General features: G+C 47.7%; 1 pseudogene; it reads left to right on the top strand.

The window, feature by feature from the left end:
- Positions 1–7: 7 nt before the first annotated feature.
- Positions 8–554, top strand: LOC121476024 (annotated as a pseudogene).
- Positions 555–18,132: the final 17,578 nt, after the last annotated feature.

Raw genomic sequence — 18,132 nt, 5'->3', positions numbered from 1 at the left:
AAGGACCATGTTGCTTCTGAACATCCTGCTCACTGGTACCCCGGGGATTGGAAAAACCACACTAGGGCAAAGAACATGCATCGAGATCAGGACTGAAATACATTAATGTGGGTGATTTAGCTCAAGAAAGGCAATTATGGCTTCGATGAAGAGTATGATTGCCCCATTTTAGATGAAGGCAGAGTAGTTGATGAATTAGAAAACCAAATGAGAAAAAAAAAAAAAAAAAAGAAAACCAAATGAGTGAAGGTGGGGTTATTGTTGATTATCGTGGTTGTGATTTCTTCCCGGAACGCTGGTTCCATATAGTTTTTGTGCTGCAAGCAGATAACAGTGTATTGTACAAAAGACTCGAAACAAGGGGTTATAATGAGAAGAAACCAAAAGACAATATTCAGTGTGAAATTTTTCAAGTTCTTTATGAGGAAGCATTAGCATCTTACAAAGAAGAGATAGTACATCAGTTGCCCAGCAATAAACCAGAAGATCTAGAAGATAACATCAGTCAGATACTGAAGTGGATTGAGCAGTGGGTCCAGGATCATAGCTCCTGACCTATAAGACCAGCTACTTTATGACCACGCTTGTCATATCCCTGCCATATTGAATAAATTGTTCAGTTATCAGTAAAACTTTATTAAAATTGTGCTGCGGGACTACTAAAAAAAATAAAATAAAGGTAGAGCTGACAATGTTTGCTAATAATTTAGTTGTGGGGGTGTCTGACAAAAGAATCAAAGGCTCTCACCCCTAGGTCAAAAGCCTATTTCAGCCTAAACCACTAGGTGAATGGAGGCATCAGTTATTTACTCAAGATGGAGAAGGCCTAGAGGGAAGGCCCATGGCGAGGAGGGGGACACCTGAGTTGTGTCTTGACTGTGATACGTTTGAGACGCCCTCTAGACTTTCAAGTGGTGCCATTGGCTCTACAGATTCAGAGTTGAGGGCAAGGGTCAGGGCTGGGGATATAAACCTGACGATAAAAATCCACGGGAAACTCTAACAAGTGTGAGTGGAATAGAGTAAGGCCACGAGCTCAACCTGGCCTTCCACTATTTAGAGTCGGAGAAAGCAGGAGAGTCTAGGGTAGCCTAGAAAGGCTCCCATCATGGCTACTCCTTTTTGAGCATATAACCTAGGGCAGGTACGTAAGTGTGATTTTGATTTATTTGTCTGTACTTCTGAATACAACTGAGCAGCAGCCCTATTAGATGTTTTACAGATCTAATATACCCCCAAAAAGTACAGAAAAAGTCTGTGGTTCAGAGAGGGTAGGAATGGTGCCGAAGATTTGAACTCAGGTCAACTTTCAACGTCTGTGTTCTTTGGATTATGCCCCACCCGCGGCTGATCTTCTAGTCGATTCTGTATATTAGAGAAATGTGCCTATGTCTGAAATGTTGCCCATTTTCCACATCCTGTGCTGCCTACTTCCTTAAGCTCTTTGAAAGCACCCTACATCCTGAGAGGGCCAGGAAGGCATGAGTTAGTGACAGCAGACAGGTTGGACCAGATGGGGAGGACCTTGGGTGAAGGACTGTGCTTGTGTCGCTCACCACCCAAGCGAGGCTCATCTGCTGCCCTGGGGCTCCAGGGCCCTATGCAGGCGTGAAGTGAGACAGGGAGCTGGGTGTCCCGCGAGGTCTGGACAAACAGCAGTTTCCAAGCAATGAGACCGCCCCAGGAAGAGAAGCCAGGGGTGACAGATGAGAGCAGCTTTTGTGGACACATCATTGGATCGAAGACAGAAGCTCTGAGTGACCCGTATTAGATCTGGGGCACAGCTGAGGACTTGGGCTGGGGACATGGCCCTACATCAGGCGTTATTAATAATGAAAGCTCCTCCTCTTTATCAAGCACTTCCTGTGTGCCAGGTACTGCGCTGAGGACTCGCATATGGACTATGACATGTAGTCCCCAACAACGGTAGCTTTTACTCTACTAGACATTTACGAACTCAATCTTCACGAGTCTGTGAGGCAGGTACTATTATTATTCCATTTTACAACTTCAGAACCTGAGACACAAGGTCACACAGCTAATGAGAGGCAGAACCAGGATTTGAACCTAGGCTGTCTGGCTCTGGAGTTTAGGCTTTTAATCCCTACTCTGTAGTAAGCCCTTGACACATAGAAACTCACTCCATCGTCATGGCAACCACGTAGGTACCATTATTATCTCCACTTGACATAGGAGGAAAGTGCGTCTTAGGAGGCTGTGTGAACCGTTTGAGGCCAAGTAGCTGGGAGGCAGGGGAGCTGGATTATAGACACCCACGTCCAAACCTTGAACCACCAGCTGTGGCACCAGATCCGTGCCACGTGGCCGAAGGTGGAGCTGGCAAGGGGCGGGGGGGCTTCACACTGAGCCCTTTGAGTGCGGAGGTCAAAGTCCTTGAATCCCTTACTGAGAGTCGGATGGGCCCGAAACCCGAGGAGCCCAGCGCTGTGCAGAACCAGGCTCGTTGGCTCCCGAGAGCTAATCCTGCACACATTCTTTCCAGCTCTGCTTTCACTGACATCACGTTGGTTGCTTGAAATTAGCTACAGTGGGAGTGATCACACCATGGAAATCAGCAAGTGCTACAAATCAGGGATTATTTTTTTTCTCGGGTACCAGAATACCACTGATTAGACTCGAGCTGACATTTGCAATCAAGTGCACTCTGTTGGCGCCAGAGGAGGGTTGTGGAATCAGAAAACCAGGTACATCTCTCCATGGGCCTTGGGGAGATGGAAATCAGTAAAGACATTCTGCAAATGCATGCTTAGCAGCTCAAGTATGCCCTCCTGTCATGGGATTAGGCCCTGGAAATGTATCAGTAACTGTATTTTTATTTCTTTCTTTATAAAGTACCCCAAATTAAGGGTATTTTGTTTATTTGAGAGAGAGATAGTGAGGCAGAGAGAGAGCACAAGCAGGGGGAGGAGCAGAGGGAGAGGGAGAAGTGACTCCCTGCTGAGCAAGGAGCCCAACATGGGGCTCGATCCCAGGACCCTGGGATCATGACCTGAGCTGAAAGGCAGACACCTAACTGTCTGAGCCACCCAGTGCCCCTTATTTATTTCTTTAAAGATTTTATTTATTTACTAGAGAGACTGAGAGAGAGAGAGAGAGAGAGAGAGAGAATGAGCACACAAGCTAGAAAGAGCACAAGCATGGAAGGAGGGGCAGAGGGAGAAGCAGACTCTCTGCTGAACAGGGAGCCTGATGTGGGGCTTGATCTTAGGACCTCAGGATCATGACCTGAGCTGAAGGCAGACACTCAATGGACTGAGCCGCTCAGGCGCCCCTATCAGTGACTTTAGTAGACTTATCTATGATCTTGTGAGCCTTACAGTCCAGTGGGTAAGATAGATAACAAAAAAATATATATGTAAATGTATGTGTGTGTGTGTGTGTTTGTGCATTTTCAAGTTGTGACATTATGAAGGAGACAGAGGAGAATCTAATTGTATAAGGAGGTAAGGAAGATAGACTGTAAGGGGTGGACCTTTAAACCAGAGATCTTCGGGATGAAAAGAAGCCAGCAAGACCCAGGAGATGGAAGAAGGCATGTGAAGGTCAAGTGCTGGGAAGAAGCGTGGCAAACACTGGAGGCCAGTTCAGGTGCAGTGGGTGGTGGGCAAGGGAGCAAAGGAGCACAAGATGTGAGTAGTTGGGGTCCTGTGGGCCACAGGAAGGGGTGTGGTGCAGCGGGAAGCTTTTGGAGATGGTTTCACATGGGAGTTAGCGGGGTCGGGGGTGGAAACATGTTTCGACCTCTGATAATGAAAGGTGACTTTGGCATGGGTATGGAACGTGAACTGGCAGGAGAGTGGTCAGAGCAGAAGCAGAGAGATCTCTTAAGAGGGAATTGGGGGAATTCAGGCCAGAGATGATGGTGGCCTGGACTAGAGGGAGACACATTTGAGATCTATTTTGGGAGTAGAGTCAATAGGACAAGCTGACAGGTTAATGCGGCCTTTAAGGCAAGAGAGAGGGGAGGACGAAGGATGTGTCCCTCATCTAGGGCTCAGTTTCCTTGAGACCTTGAAGACGAGAGGCCTGAACCCGACTCCCTGAGTTCAAATGGAGAGAACATGCCCCTTACCAGCCCTGTAGCCCCGGCAAGTGACTCAACCTCCAGGGGCCTCCGTCTCCCCAGCAGTAAGATAGAGTTCGTCTGCACGGGGCTGCTGTGATGTTTCAACGAGTTCTATTGTATCAAGTGCTTAGTATAATACCTGAATTTAGTGAGCACTACACCAAAAAAAAGGACCGCTTGCCATTTTGATTAGTCTATTGATGATTTCTCTGTCTGCCATCAAGAGATTGAGTCTTTGAAGGCAAACAACTCTTGTTTGGAAAGAAAATGTTCTGGAGGGAATACCGCAGGCGTCCTCTGTTTGTGTTCCCTTCCCCTGCATGAGTTTGGCAGGCGAAGCTGTTCAAAATAAACACAGGTCCAGTGCCCCAGAAAATATCAGGTTAGGCAGCACAGCAAAGGCCAGACACACACCCCTGCTGGACAGGAGGAAACAGGCTCGCTTTGTGCTGACCTTGCCAGGTCACTGCGTCCCAGGGGCTGCCCCAGCAGGGTGGACCACCCCGGCAGGTGGGGCCTCTGTCTGCAACCTCATCACCTGGGCCGTCTGGCCCCTTTTCTGGTGTGGCGTGGGGTGAGTCACCACTATCACTCACCACTTCCTGACCTGGACATTATGATTCACAGGCTCTTGAACTTGACATCCAGGCAGCCACAAGAGGTGGGGTCGTGAAGAAAGCAGCCCAGTGGGCAGTGGGGGACAGTAATACTAGGCTATGTCAGGAGTAATTGGAGGTCTGCAGGACCCTGGGGTGGAGAGAAAGGAAAGAATGGGAAGGGACAGCAGATCCTAACAGAAGCTGAGATTCCCAGCCGCCTCCAGCTTCCGACGTCTTGACTCAAGGTTTCTCAGCCCTCTGGCCCCATGGCGCAGCAGCCTGGGAGATTCGGAATGGGCATATTACACAAGGACTAGGTAACTCTGTTTGCTTTCTTTTTTTTTTTTTTTTTTTATTTATCTATGATAGTCATACAGAGAGAAAGAGAGAGAGGCAGAGACACAGGCAGAGGGAGAAGCAGGCTCCATGCACCGGGAGCCCGACGTGGGACTCGATCCCGGGTCTCCAGGATCGCGCCCCGGGCCAAAGGCAGGCGCCAAACCACTGCGCCACCCAGGGATCCCCTCTGTTTGCTTTCTAAACATGAAGCCGCAGTACTGAGGGGCACCTGGGTGGTACAGTCGGTTAAGCGTCCGACTCTTGGTTTCAGCTCATGATCTCAGGGTTGTGAAATCAAGGCTGGTGTCAGGCTCCACGCTGGGTGTGGGGCCTGCCTGGGATTCTCTCTCTCCCTCTGCCTCTCCCTCCCCACTTCACCTCTCTCTCTCTCTCTCTCTGTAATAAACAAACTACAATATCGAATATGTATCTACTCTACAATTCTAAATTGATCATGAACATGAGCGTGAAGGTGGTGTGGCCACCTTGAGAACGAAGAACTGCCTTCTGATGACAATAGTAGTAATAATAATCGCTATTTCTGTGCAAATTTCTAACAACTGAGGGGAAATGGAGATTTTAAACAGTATCAGCTTTTTTAAGGGGATCCCTGGGTGGCTCAGCGGTTTGGCACCTGCCTTTGGCCCAGGGCGCGGTCCTGGGGTCCCGGGATCGAGTCCCGCGTCAGGCTCCGGGCATGGAGCCTGCTTCTCCCTCGGCCTGTGTCTCTGCCTCTCTCTCTCTCTGTGTCTCTCATGAATAAATAAAAAATAAAAATCTTTAAAAAAATAATAATCATGGGTAAGGAAACTAAAACACTCAGTTAATTAATGGCCATGGTCAAATTAGAACCCAGTTCTCCTGTTTTTCAGATAAGGGATAATCAGGAAGCAAAGCACACTATATGCCAAACCCCAAGCGCTTGCCAGGGGCTGCCTGGAATGCGGTGGAAGAGTGTTGTGCTTGATTAGCAATGGCTGCCCCGGGTATGGGAACGGGGCAGAGGGGCCCGGCAGCCCCATATGTATCTGCTACCCCGGGCCTAGATTACGGTGTACAGTATTTTAGGAAGGATTGTCTTTCAAACTTTTGAAAAGAAGGAACCTCTGCCGTGTGTTTTTAGAAACATGTTTATTGCAAAGATAATAGAGAAAAATGATTACGTAAATGTTAGATTTCTAGTTTGCCTACCATCAAAGACCAGAAGGTTCTTGTCCAAAGCTTCTAAAAACAATATTATGACTGGCGGCGGATCCCACACCAGAAAGGGTACTTGCTGTTGTCAGAGCACCTCTGGGTTTCCGAGTAGAGAGGCAGCCTTCCCAAGGAGGCCTCACGTCCTGCCCACACTTCAAGGATGGCCCCAGAGCCAGGCAGTGGGATCATCTGATAGAGACTGACGGGCAAGATCCATTGCATTTAAGAGCAGATTCCGTGTCCTTGGGGAAAGAATGCCGATTTTCCTTCCACCTGCCTTTCAACCTTTCAGACTTCAAGTGGGCCTCATCCCCTGTGTGTCCTTCCTGCTAACCACCAAGGAGCCAAGTAGCTGAAGGACGTTGTGTGACCCTGCACCCTTGGCACCCTAGTGGCTCCACACAGGCCTGCCTTTGAGCCTCCTTCCCATGCAGCCACTTTCTGGTGCTGAAGCTGTGCCATTGGTTCACAGGAGGTTCCTGCAGCGGCACAGCCGTGCCCGAGACACTCAGACCCCGGGCCCAGTGGCAAGGGCCCTATGCATTTTGTATCTTCCCTGGCCTGGTGTGCCCACCTCTTGCTGCACTGCTACCTGATTTTTGTGGATATGTGACCCGAAGCCGGCCAGAGCCCTCCTGATTCACAGGCCCACGCACCATTAGCTTGAGCCCACATTCCATGCCCCCATGGAAATCCAAAGCTCTTCACAATTTCCATCAATTCCTGGCTGGGGTCCTGGTAAGAGAGCCATTGGCACAGTCTGCTCATGTCCCACACTGTTGCCTCCTTAGCTGGATGGTCCTTTTCGCAGGCGCCCGTGTTGATTCTGCATCACATTTCCTGGGTTGGAAAACCCCATCCCCTTCGCGCAAAACCATGTGTTTATGTGTAGAGCATACTAAAGATTTGCGGGTGAGACAAAGAGGGAGTATGTATTTCAGAAATGGATTGATTTCCGACTGAATATTAGTACCGTGTGTGTGATAAATAAAAAGAACAAAAGCTGGTGTTTACGGGGTGCTTATTATATAGTGGGCATTGTGCTGCGCACTGTATTTACATTATCTGATTTGATTGTCCCCATGACCCTACGAATTAGACACTATTGTTATGTCTCATTTATGAAAGAAACGGAGGCTTAGAGGGGATAAGAAACTTGTTCAAGGTTACACAGCTGGGACGTAGCAGGGCTGAGAGGTTGAACTCAGGCAGTCTGGCTCCAAGCCTGTCCCCCCAACTACTCCTGTGGTCTCTAGCCTCCCACCTTGACTGGCTTGGATCTTTCATTGTCTGCTTGGCCATACAGCCCCCCAGCCCTCCACCAGTCTAGTGACAGATTCTGATTCTCTTCTCTCCCCATCCTCAATCCTTATGCTCATCTCCTTCCTTCTGGATGAGTGTGGAAACTCCAATATTTTCTCCTTCTATCGTTCAGAACAATTCTAGCCTCCCCAGCCCTTTGCTCCCAACCTCCTCTTCTAACTCGGATTCCATCAGAGTTCTCGGCAGAACAGATGGCCTCATGCATAATCACATCCACACACCTTTGAGATTAGGGGTGTGGACTCATCTTACAATACACAAGTGTGTGGCATGTGGCTGCCACTCCCCGCTCCCATACCCGTGGCAGATATAACTAATTAATGACAGCACTCCTTGGGATGACAAGTGTGTGGCATGTGGCTGCCACTCCCCGCTCCTGTACCCGTGGCAGACATAACTAATTAATGACAGCACTCCTTTCTGCGGAGCCCACGCAGCTTCAGTATCCACAGCACGGAGCACCAGAAAGCCACTGCCAACCCAGCTGGCCAGTTGATGAAATGAAACCTTCTTCCTTCCTTCCCTCCCATCGGGTGAAGCCATGACTCTACAGAAATGAGACCAGACTGCCCTTTGAAGGGAAAGGTGAAACCCAACCTCAGTGACTGGAGGAGACCAGACTTAAAAGATGGGCCTTCTACTGGCCCTCACCTCCTCTCTCTGGCCTCTCTCTTCAGCCTCATCTGTTTGGGTCAAAGGCTCTTTTGAGTGAGAAAAGAAGGTTGATGCCTTGTCACATGGATGCGGGTCTCACAGCTGGGCCTGGAGGCAGCTGTTGAGGACTCCAAGCTGAAGACAAGCCAGATTGGCCGATTTCTTAGCACTGCCTCGTCTCCCTGTTGCTACGTCTGAACCCGTAGTGGTCATGTTGTGTGTCGGTTATGACTGATTGGCAAGACATTGATGGTCACGAGTCCAAGCTTGATTGAGAACCATTTAGAGAAGCACCCCCTCCCCCAAGTCAATGGGATGGTGACAGTGTTGGCCAGAGAAGTGAGTCTCCCGGAGGAGACTGAGTCCGCCATCCTTAGAGCTGTTGGCAAGCTCTGAAAATGGGGTGAATTTTAGAACTTTGAATCTCCGCAGAAACCGAGAGCCAGACATCACCCAATTCTTCAGCTTCAGCTTGCTTGTGTTTGAACCAGTAGCTGCATCCTAAGGGCTTCAAGGGAAGCTCTTGCCGTGGAGGAGAATGTTGACCTCCACCTGCCCAAAGAAGGAGGGGGTATGGATGAACATTTATTGAGCACCAACGATGTGCTTGTAATATGCAAGACATATTTATATCCATTCTCACGTTCAAACCTCAGAATAGTTGCATGAGGGATTGATGGCCTCCCCCTCACAGAAGAAAAACCTAGGACTCAGAGAAAGTAAGTGATTTGCACAAGCCACCCAGCTGGTGAGTAGCAGACCTGGAATTTAGATCCTCGTGAATGCACTGGGAAAGTCGTAAGCCAGCTGAGGAGCTTATCACCTCTATTTCCTGTGGGGGCTCCCGGGGGAGAGGCAGCCCCAGGCCGGAGAGACTGAGCTAAAGGACTGAGCACAGAGAAAGCCATTGTGGAGACCAGCACTAAGAAGAACAGCAATGACCGCTCAAACCCAAGAAAACAAGAGGCACGCTTGTTTTCCACTCCAGGGACAGCAGCTCCCAGAGCTCCCTGGGCTGCAAATGACCAGCAGGGGTCCCCTTTCTTCCCCAGCTCATGATGACCCAGCAGCCCTTTGGGCCTCTGGAGCAGATGCAGTTTCTAAGGCTGGATGGGGATGAGAAGGGGGTGGATGCATGAAGCAGATGGGGCAAGATCTAGGGGCCGGCTGCCTAAGACTCCTGCTCAGAGCTCTCTAGACTCTCCTTGTCCTCACGGTCGCTCCGTTCCAGAAGCCTAGCCCAGGGAGAGGCTTGTGTTGTGGCTTATTCATTCTAAGGAACTGACCCTTTTATAAAATGGAGGTATTAAAATTTACCTGGAAAGGTTGTTGCTTATATAAAAATCAATATATGTAAAAGCCTTAGGAGATTACAGACACTCCATCGCCTTTAAACTGTTATCTCTTGATTTCTGATTCATTAAGATATAGATTTGGGGATAAATATATCTCAGACTTCTCACCATCAAAAAAGTACTTATCTTCTCTGGGAAGAGCAGAAAAGCATGAAGGAATCGATTTAATAATGAAACATTTGGCAGAGTGTTCTTATCACTTTTCATATAAAGAGCTTTTTTTAATCAGCCTAAGTGTGAAATGTGAATATGATATTTATAATCAATTACAAGCATAATTGAAGATTACTTCACTCCACGGTTATGAATCACAACATAATTTCAAAGAATGAAACAGCATCACCTCCGTCATCGTCGCCATCACCATCACCACTATGACAATCTTCCATCTAAGGAATTGGACCCTCCACGTTGTTATTCTCAAATCCCCCACGTGCCTACAAGTGAAGACCGTCAATCTCCTTTCCTTTTGCAACTCAAAGAAAACTGGGTCTTCTTTCTGAGACCTTACATAACCGTGTAGCTTCAAATGGCAAAGTCTCGGGGCTAGAATTTGAGCCTCGTTCTCTCTGATTCTAAAAGCACATGCTTTCCCTACCGTATCAGCCGGCTTCCAGGATTTTGTGTGCGTTTTTCACCGGCCCCACCAGCAGGGTTTCTGATTCAGGGGGTCTGGGTTGGGGCCCAACACATACAACAGAAGCCAGGGTCCCTTCCAGCAGTACCCGGGACGTTATAGAAAGGCCACCTTAAACCTTTGCAGAAACTGCTGGTTGCTGCTCGTGGCCTCGGCACAGCCCCCACCTGCCCTGGTCACCGCTGATGGCCTCGGCACAGCCCCCACCTGGCCAGGTGTCCTTCACAATGCCTTCGCCAGCAGCCTGTATGCAGCAGAAAATAGCCACCTCTGAGTATGGCTATCATCAAGAGCGATCTGGGGTGACGGCCTTGCACCTGGGAAGCTACAGCCCAGAAAGTGTGCTTTTCCCCTGCAGCCTCCCAGGCAGCTTGCAGAATTTCTGGCATCCTGATGCGGGCCCTGGTCTGAGACGTTGCCTCCCTCTTGGTCTTCACCGCCACCTCACCATGCTTCTTTGTCTTCCTGGACTATGCCGAGCTCTTTTTTCAGCTCAGGACCCTCACAGATGCTGCCCTGGAAGGTTCTTCTTGCTCACTGCATGCAGCTACCTCCACTCCCCCTTCATGGCGCATAATGAGGCTCCACCCTGGCCTCCACATTAGAATCGTTGGAGAGGCTTAAAATTTTAAATAATTAACTAAACAAAACAAAAAAGATGATGTTCAGGCCTCACTCTAGACCAACTGAATTAGAATTTCTGGGAGTGAGGCCCTGTCACCAGTATTTTTATGTGGGTCTTCAGGGTTTGGTTTTTTTACATGCAACTAGTGTTGAAAATTGCTGATTCTAGCGAGTTCCACTTGATTCAAATGTCACCTCCTGCAGAAGCCCTTCCTCAGTGTACCTCCAAGGCTACCCCAACACCTCCACCCACAGACTAGAAGCCAGTCAGTGTCCCGAGAAGCTGTTAGCTCTTGGGCAGAGTGACTGTGTGTGCCGTGTATGTACCTAAGGATGTCCCTGTTCCGACTGACTGGCTGATGGAATGGGACCAAACAGATATTCTGAAATTCTACAGCTCCTCACTGATGGCTGCTCGGTGCCAGATCCCGTGCTGGGCTCTAGGGATGTAAGGCTGAGTACAACATGGCCCTGGACCTTGAGATGTTCAAAGTCAGGCAGGGAAGACAGACGTGTGAACAAGTTACTATGACTTGTTCTTGCAGCATCTGACCAGGGGCACAGATGGAGGGTGGGCGCTGCCTTCAGGCCTGAGGACCCAGTCAGGACGCCTGTGGGTGTGCCTTGAGGGTACCCAGACATGGGGAAGGAGAGTAAAAATGAGGAGGCAGCGCAGTTGGTGAGTTACGGGGCCCGGGACTAGAGCTGGGGGGGCCGGGGGGCCGGGGGAGGAACTTGCTGGGTGCCTGAGGAGAGCTTGTTGAGCGAATTGATGCATAAATGATAGAATGAGGCAGGTCTAGTCTCAGGAACAGGAGAGCTCTACTGGGCACGTGTCAAGGTGTGTTTTTTAGATTTCTTTGCCGTGAGATTAGTTAAAAGAACACAGTTTGTAAAACAGTGGCCCACGGCCTTCAGGCCTGGAGCAGTGTCATGATGGAAAGAACATTTCAGAAGCCAAAAGAAACTTCAAGATTACTCAGGTCCTTGGTTTGTATCTCCCAAACACGGTGGAAGAGACGTAAAACCCGCGGAGGTGCCTGTCGGCTGATCTCAGCACTCCCATCCACGGCCCTCGTCCCTCTCAGAGCCCTTGGAGCCCGTCTTAGCCAGAGCCTGCCCAGGCCCCCCGCCCGGGCCTCCGGGCCCCCTGATCGTCCCCCATCTCCCTGTCCTCCTGCATCCAGAGGACACCATCCAGGAGGAGAGAGGACAGAGGCAGGAGGGCACCTGAGCAGCAGAGAAGGAAGGGGAACATTTTTATCACCTGTAAATAAGGCTTGCGCCTCCCATGTGAACCACTATTTCCATCAATCGCCTCAAAAAGTAACCTTGGCTTCTCAAATCCAGAGATTGAAGTGTGTCCGCAGCTCTGTGGGCCTCACATCATTTCAGGCCAGGGTGTGATCCCCCTCTTTCCCTCCCTCCTCTTTCAGGCCTTGATTTAGCCCTGTTTGGAGGCTGAGAAGAGGAGAGGGGCACTGAGCCTCCTCACCCAGCTGCCCAGAACTCAGGCTCTTTCCTGTCAACTCATCTGCTCCCCGGATCAGAGGGGACACTTGCTGGCTCCCGGACTCCCTCCCTGGGGTATTACATGGGCTCCTGGGGAGGCAGAACTTTTGTAGCCGAGAAGAATCCTCATCAGGGATTCCCTCTACACTTGAGGCCCATGGGAGACATTAGGAAACCTTGGGGTTTTATCTACGGTGCCTCCTCTCGGGGGATCAGTAAAATGAAGGACGAGCTGGTGGACAGGTGGGCGACCGAAGAGATGGACAGGTGACCAGCACGCACAGTAGCTAGAGAGGCGAGTAGCTCCAGCCGACGCACCTGCGGCAAAGACAGGTGCAGCCAGAGGCCAAGATGCAGTGAGCTGCTCCTTGGTGTCAGAAGCCGCACCGGGCCATTCGAGGAAAGGCCGTTGAGGTGCACAAGACATCCGCCGGTGGCCTCCGCTGTCCTTGTCCCCACAGGCTCCAGACACGCCAGCGCCTCCACGCACTGCCATCTTCTTGGCTCTTCACCTTGCTTTCCTATTCCTCAGCCCCCAACGACCTTTCTTGTTCCTTTCTTCCTTCTTTCACTTTTTTTCACTTAAAATGGTTTCTCCACTTACTTGGTTATGTAGTAAGTGGTGGATAGTACAGCCTTGGACAAACTACTTATCCTCTGTGGACCTCACTGTCACCACCCGTAAAATGTGGATAACAATAGCACCTCTCTCATAGCGACTTGGGGTGATAGAATGAGTTAGTATATGTAAAGCACAATGCATGGCGCACAGTGTGTTCCGTGTAAGTGCTGCCTGGATAGAGCACCTACTAAGTGCCAGGAATTGGGCGCCGTGCGGTTCCCAGCCTTCCTCCTCTTCCTTCACTGGTGATATCCTGCCTGTGATGTAGTTCAGTACTTGTGGCTTTGAGCCAGGGCCGTCTGGCTGAGGGGTTTGAGCTGGGTCACAGGGTCCTACCCTGTCCTGTTCCCTTTTCTCTTAGCAAACTGCAGGTCATTCAACACCCCCTCCTTTTATTTTTCTTATTTCACTTAGCATTATACCTTCTAGGTGCATTGTTGTTGCAAATGGCAAGATCTCCTTCATTTTTATGGCTGAGTAATATCCCGTAAAACACATACACATCACATCTTTATCCGTCCATCTTTGGATGGACACTTGGGCGGCTTCCATATCTTGGCTATTGTAAACAATGCTGCAATAAACATAGGGATGTGTCGATCTTTTCAAATTAATGTTTTTGTTTTCTTTGGGTAAATACCCAGGAGTGGAGTTACTGGAGCAGATGGTAGTTCTATTCTTAATTTTTGAGGAAGCTCCATCCTGCTTTCCACAGTGGTTGTACCAGTTTGCATTCCCACCAACAGGGCATGAGGGCTCCCTTTTCTCTATATCCTTGCCAACACTTGTTATTTCTTGTGTTTTTGACTTTAGCCCTTCCGACAGGTGTAAGGTGATTGTGGTTTTGATTGCCATTTCCCTGATTAGTGTTGTTGAGCATCTTTTCATGTGTCTGTTGGCCATGTGTAGGTCTTCTTTGGAAAAAAATGTCTATTTAGGTCCTCTGTCCATTTTTTTTAAAAGTAGGCTCTATGCCCAATGTGGGGCTTGACCTCACAACCCCAAGATTGAGAGCCACATGCTCTACCAACTAAACAAGCCAGGAGCCCCTTATAATAGTAAATTTTCTATGGTTGCATACCACTTTTTTTTTCCTTCTGCCCATTTTTAATTGGATTATTCATTGTTTTGGTATTGAGTTGTATAAGTTTTTATATATTTTTATATTATCATGATCAGATATATGATTAGCGAATATCTTGTCCCATTCAGTAGGTTGTCTTTTTTAATTTTGTTGATAGTTTTCTTCACTGTGCAAGTTTTTGCACTTATTTTGATGTAGTCCTAATAGTTTGATTTTGTTTTTATTTCCTTTGCCTGAGGAGACACATCTAGAAAAATTTTTCTACAGCTGATGTCAAAGAAATTACTGCCTATGCTTTCTTCTAGCGATTTTATGGCTTCAGATCTCACATTTAGGTCTTAATCCATTTTGAGTTTATTTCCATGTATGGTATAAGAAAAAGGTTCACTTCCATTCTTGTGCATGCAACTGTCCAGTTTTCCTAGCACCATTCATTGAAGAGGCTTTTTCCCATTGTATATTCTTGCCTCCTTTGTTATAGATTAATTGACCATATATGCATGGGTTTATTTCTGGGTTCTCTATTCTGTTCTATTGATCTATGTGTCTATTTTTGTGCCAGTACCACACTGTTTTCATTACTACAGCTCTAGAGTATGTCTTGAAATCTGGGATTGTGATACAATCTTTCTCAAGATTGCTTTGGCTATTCAGGGTCTTTTTTGTGGTTCCATACACATTTTAGGACAATTTGTTCTAGTTCTGTGAAAAATGTTGTTGGTACTTTGATAGAGATTGCATTAAATCTGTAGGTTTCATTGGGTAGTATAGACATTTTAACAATATTGTTTCCTCCAATCCATGAGCATGGACTATCTTTCCATTTGCTTGTGTCATCTTCAATTTCTTTCATCAGCGTTTTACAGTTTTTAGAGTACAGGGCTTTCATCTTCTTGATTAAGTTTATTCCTAAGTATTTTATTCTTTTTGGTACAATTGTAAATGGGATTCTTTTAATTTTTTTAAATTTATTTGATTTATTTGAGAGAGAGAGAGAGAGCAAGTGGGTGAGGGGCAGAGGGAGAGAATCCTCAAGCAGACTCCCCACTGAGCATGAAGCCCAACATAGGTCTCAGTCCCACCACCCTGAGATCATGACCTGAGCCAAAATCAAGAGCCGGACGCTCAACTGACTGAGCCACCTAGGCACCCCAAAATGGGATTGTTTTCTTAACTTCTCTTTCTGATACTTCATTGTTAATGTATAGAGGTTCAACAGATTTTTGCATATTGTGACTTTACTGAATTTATCTACCAGTTCTAGTAGGTTTCTTTGGTGGGATTTCTAGGATTTTCTATATATAGTAGCTTTTCATCTGCAAATAGTGAAAGTTTTACTTCTCTCTTACCAATTTGGGTGGTTTTATATCTTTTTCTTGTCTGACTGCTGTAGCAAGGACTTCTAGTATTATGTTGAATGAAAATAGTGAGAGTGAACATCCTTGTCTTTTTCCTGATCTTAGGGGAAGGCTCTCAATTATTTACCATTGAGTATGATGTTGGCTCTTGGTTTTTCATATATGGGCTTAATTATGTTGGGGTATTTTTCCTCTATAGCTACTTTGTTGAGGATTTTATCACAAATGGATGTTGTACTTTGTCAAATGCTTTCTCTGCATCTATTAAGATGGTCATGTGGGTTTTTCCTTTCTCTTGTTAATGTGATACATCATGTGGATCGACTTGGAAATTTTGAACTACTTTTGCATCCCTGGAATAAATGCCGCTTGATCGTGGTGAATGATACTTTTAAATGTAATGTTGGATTTGGTTTGCTAATATTTTGTTGAGGATTTTTACATCTATGTTCATCAGAAATATTGGCCTATAGTTTTATTTGTTTGTTTGTTTGTTTGTTGATTTTTGTAGTGTCTTTGATACTACATAGTTTGAGAAGACTAGGTATTAAGTCCTCTTTAAATGTTTGGTAGAATTCAGCTGTGAAGCCGTCTAGTCCTGGACCTCTGTTGGGAGTTGTTTTGGTTACTGATTCAATTCTATTAGTGTTCAGATTGGTCTGTTCAGATTTTCTGTTTCTTCCTGATTCAGTTTTGAAAGGTATATATTTCTTCTATAACCAATGGTGGTTCCATTGTTGACATATCATTTTTCATAATATCCTCTTAGAATCCTTTATATTTTCATGGTGTTGGTTGTTATTTCTCCTCCTTTGCTTCTGATTTTATTTATTTGCCTACTCTCTCTTTTTTCTTGATGAGTCTACCTAAAGATCGTCAATTTTGTTTATCTTTTTTAAGCAACCAGCTCCTGATTTAATTAACCTATCCTTGTTGTTCCTCAACCTGGCTGAGGGGTTAGAGCTTGGTTAGAGGATCCTACCCTATCCTGCTCCCTTTTCTTTTAATAAATTCCATGTCATTCAACATACTGTTAAGTCCAGGTACTCACAAGTGGACTTCCGGGTGTCCATGATGGCTCACAGTGAATGAGACTCCTTCCTCTCTTGTGTTGGGTGATGCCTGGTAGGTCAGACATGGAATCCTACTTGGCATCCAGATTTTAAGTTTCTCTAAAGTGCTAATCTAATCACACCACTTCCCTGCATTTGACCGCTGATAAACTCAGGAAAAAGTCCTAATGCTTTCGGCTAGTCACACAGTCCCATGTGATTTAGTTCCTGCCCACATAGATTAGGGACTCCAGCTCTTCCTTATCATGCCCACCTTGCACTCTATGACCCAGTCTCTCTGAACTTCAGTCCCTCAGGGGACGCACACTTTGTCTGACCCCTGCTTATACACACACTCCCTCTGCCTTGAGTACCGTACACCCACATCCCCAAATTCACCTCCAGTAACTTCTCTTGCTGCATTATGTCTCTGGTTGGGCCTCACCTCCTCCAGCAAGTCTCAACCCCCAAAGTCTGAGTGTGCTGCCTCCTTGCCTAATCCTGAACTCACTGGGTAAGTCTCGGGCTTGCTGGATTCCCAGTGAGCTCCAGGAGGAAGGGCACAGGCCTCTCCTCTTCATTGCCGTGTCCCTGATGTCTCTGCTGTGACTCTATACAGGGTGGGCTCAGTGAGTACCCATGGGATGAGGTGCCTGCCTTTGCATTGCTCCAGGAGCTCCGCAGAGAGGGGACAGTGTGTGCTCTTCCATGGCATTCCAAGGAGATGCTACAGCTGCGCTATGGCTCCTCACCCCAGGCTGTCCACAGCTCCGCACTGAGGATGTATGGAGTCCTCAGGGGCCAGGCCAGCAGAAAGGGGCTGCTGACCAAGCATCTCTCTGACTCACTGAGCAGAGGAGGGAGGAGGCGGGTGCTAATTGCCTGGTCCCTCCACACCCAAAGAAAGGCCCAGCCTTTGAAGCTGCAGCTGGGCCATGGAGGGGGTGGGAGCAGCCAATGAGGTGATGCCATGGCCATGGGCACCTCTGAGCCCACAGGAAATTATTAATAAAGAAATAACAACCACGGAGCACTTTGTGTGGATAAATAATGACACCCTGTCTTCCCTGACAGCCTGGCCTAAGCACTTTCTAGCCACAATCTGGTTCATCCGGCCCCCTTGGAATGCCAGGGCAGCTAATGGAGGAGCCCTGCACGTCCGTCCAGCTCCCCTCTGCCCTCGTGTCACCCTGGCTAGGTCAGCCCTCTTGACTCCTATCCTCAAAGCCCTTGCTGTGACAAGTCTGGGGACGCCAAGTAGGTTACATCTCGTGCCTCAACTCCAAATGGGCCGAGGGGGCTGGAGCTTGGGGTGAGAAGCATGTAAGACTATTATAAAAGAGGGTGGTGGACAGTGAATGCCCTTTGCTCTGTATCTCTGATCTAGTTCTTGTGATCCACCTTGTTTTGGATTGTTTGCTCTGTTCTTGTCCCACCAACCACTTGCATGTGCTCTAAAAACTCATTACACGTACTGAACAGTCTCTAACACACGTGTACACACCTTCATAGATACATCCCTCCATGGATATGGTGTGATTGCCTGGGTATCATCTTCTTTATACAGGGCCTCTTATTTCCTTTTGCTTTTATGTCCTATCCTTCCACCGGGAATACCTCTTATTCATGGTGATTTTGGAAATAGTATTCACCCTTTGAACTCAGCTTGCTACATGAAATCTCTCTCGG

Source organism: Vulpes lagopus, chromosome 15, assembly GCF_018345385.1.
Source record: "Vulpes lagopus strain Blue_001 chromosome 15, ASM1834538v1, whole genome shotgun sequence".
Lineage (NCBI taxonomy): Eukaryota > Metazoa > Chordata > Mammalia > Carnivora > Canidae > Vulpes > Vulpes lagopus.
Note: the sequence above shows the minus strand (reverse complement) of the source record. Positions and strands in the feature narration are given on the sequence as shown.